The sequence below is a fragment of the Nannospalax galili genome, unplaced genomic scaffold (assembly GCF_000622305.1).
Source record: "Nannospalax galili isolate Female #2095 unplaced genomic scaffold, S.galili_v1.0 scaffold936, whole genome shotgun sequence".
Taxonomy (NCBI): Eukaryota; Metazoa; Chordata; class Mammalia; order Rodentia; family Spalacidae; genus Nannospalax; species Nannospalax galili.
In genome coordinates this window covers 251132-253902 of record NW_008337142.1, presented here as the reverse complement: position 1 = coordinate 253902, position 2771 = coordinate 251132, and the positions used below count along the sequence as shown (strand labels likewise).

The 2771-nt window shown below is 39.8% G+C and overlaps 1 pseudogene; it reads right to left on the bottom strand.

Moving 5' to 3' along the window:
- Positions 1–663: 663 nt before the first annotated feature.
- On the bottom strand, positions 664–1615 carry LOC103733378 (annotated as a pseudogene).
- Positions 1616–2771: the final 1156 nt, after the last annotated feature.

Here is a 2771-nt window from a genome sequence, read left to right as displayed (position 1 = left end):
CACTTGTCTCTCATTAACTCCTGTGTCTGCTTGAAGATGTTGTGAGCACTTAGCTTTTGGCTCCAACTGCCCCTTGCAGCAATGCCTCTCTGTCATGATGGACTCTTATCTGCCTGGAACCATAGGCCAAATAAGCCCTTCCTTCTATATGTTGCCTGGCTCATTTTGCTTTATTACAGCAGCAGAAAGTAATTACTACATGGAGCTTTCTTCTTTAAAACTGTGCTTTAATGACAACACCAATCAGTACCTATGGAAAAAAGTTATAAATAGCAGCCCATGTAGTCAGTTTTCAGAACACAGCAGTCCCAGGGACCTCACACATCCAACAAGGCATAAGAACTCTACTCTCAAATATTATCAGCTATGTCTCATCATCACTTCCTGGGTGCATCTAAAGTAACCCAAAGTTGGATCTCTGTGTTGTTGTGGAAATGTCCTTCTATAAGCTCTTAGTAGATTTTGTCATCTATTTAAAGCTATATCTTTGTGGGGGAAACAGAAAGTGTTTATGAACATATTGGCTACTGACGTATATTGGAGTACTGAGTATTTGAATGTAAGATTTCTTCTGCTGAGTTCTTGTGAATTTTGAAGTGTTCCATTCAAGTGCAGTTTAATGTAGATAATGGTGATTTTCCTAGGATACAAATGTCAAAAATATCAGAATCTGAAACTTTGGCAGGTGCCTGTCTTCTTCTGCAACCTCTTCATGGCATCTTTGATTTCCTTGTTCTTCAGTCTAAATCAAGGGGTTCAACATGGGAATCACCACAGTTTAGGACATGGAGGCAAATATGTCAAAACTGGAGGAATCCCCTGAGCTAGAACACAAATATACAAAGACACCAGAAACATAGAAGAGAGAAACAGCTGTCAGGTGAGAAGCACAGGTGTTGAATGCCTTGGACCGGCCTTTAGTGGATATGATCTTCATGATGGATGAGATGATATAGACATAGGATATCACAATAACTAAGGCATTCATTTTCCCAAAGACTGTTGCCAATATAACAAACAGGACTTATGCAAAGAAAGCATTAGTGCAGGATAGATGTATGAACTGGGTTACATCACAAAAGAAGTGCCTGATGACATTAGGTCCACAGAAGTGGAGCTTCAGCAAGGGACAAATCTGTGATAAAGAATCTGTGAGTCCGCCCATGTATGATCCCACCACCAGCTGAACACAGATAGTGGGTGACATGATGGATGAATAGAACAGAGGGTTACAAATAGCTTCATACCTGTCATAGGTCATGGTTATTATGAGGCAGCATTCACTCAGGGACAGCACTGAAAAGAAGAAGTACTGGACTACACAGACTACAAAACTGATAGTTTGCTCTTCCTGGAAGAAACTGAAGAGCAGTTTAGGGACTGTTGAGGTGACATAGCAGAGGTCTATGAAGGACAGATTACTGAGGAAGAAGTACATGGGGGTATGGAGGTGGGAATCCATCCTTATTAAAACAATGAGGCACAGGTTCCAGGTCAGAGCTGTGATGTAGATGAGCAGGAATATGATGAAGAGCAGTGCTGTAATTCTGGGGAAATCTGAGAATCCCAGGAGGATGAATTCGGTGATCTCCATAATATTTCCTCCTCCCTTCATTGCCTCAGTGCTTCTAACATGAGAAAGAAACCAAGAAACCATGTTGTTGACCCAGGCAAAACTATACCATCAGCATTTTGATATCATCTCTTTTTTTCTAATGAGCCCTGAGACTTGATTCTCTTTCCTTCTGTGGGAAGACCCCAGCCTTTCTTCTCTGGTTGTCAATAAGAATCAACTAAGCATCTTGGTTTCCCAATTACTTCGTGGAATTCATGAGACTGAAAAAAAGATCTTTAAAAATCAAACTGGAATGCAGGGGTCTGATTTGAAACTAGACACTATGCAGTTGTTTATTCTCTGCATTTTGATCAGTTGAGGTTCTATATAATAGTCTCCATTGCAAAAGAAGCTTCTTTACAGTGCAGTGAAAAACTCCAGTAATCTGTGAATAAAAATAGGAATTTAGAATATAACAAGAAATTCCTTTGGTTTAGGAAAGTTGCCGTAGTAGGTTCTCCTCTAATGTCTATGGCCCAAAGAAGAGGGCCAAGAAACTGAGAGGAGAATGTAGGGAGGAGGAGTTGGAGGGAAGAAAAGGGTGTGAAAATGAGGTAAATATAGTACTGATATAGAATTTTTAAGAACTTGAAAATTATCAAAAAATGTGAAATTTTTTCACAAGAAAATGTTGTGCAAATAAATATTAGTGATCAATGTTGGAAATTAATGACTTTTCCACAGCAATTTTGATAAGGTGTCTGGGAGATGACTTCATGAGAAGCACCAGAAGCACTTCATGAGATGACTTCATGAGAAGGCTGACTGAAGAAGCACCAGGCCTGAGTCTGATCTCAGCTCCCACATTCAACCTGGAAGTGGTGAGAGTTGAGAGATGTAGTAATATTCTTTCTACCCCATGCTTTGCCAAGTTTCATGAAACCTCTGTATAGAGGTTTCATAGTAGATGTGTCGCTTAAGACTGGGCATCTAACAGACACTTATTAACTATGTTTTACCAGTTCTGAAACTCTGTAATAATCCCCATCTTATGCAGAAAGAAGCTTCTTTGATTTCTCAACTCTTCCAGCAAAGTTTCCTAACATAACAGAGTCTGATTAACCCAGAAAGCCACAACTAGAAAATAAGAAACTGCAGAGTGTGTGCCCCTGATTTAATATAGGACTCCTATATTAAATTTCTGCCACCCAAGGCT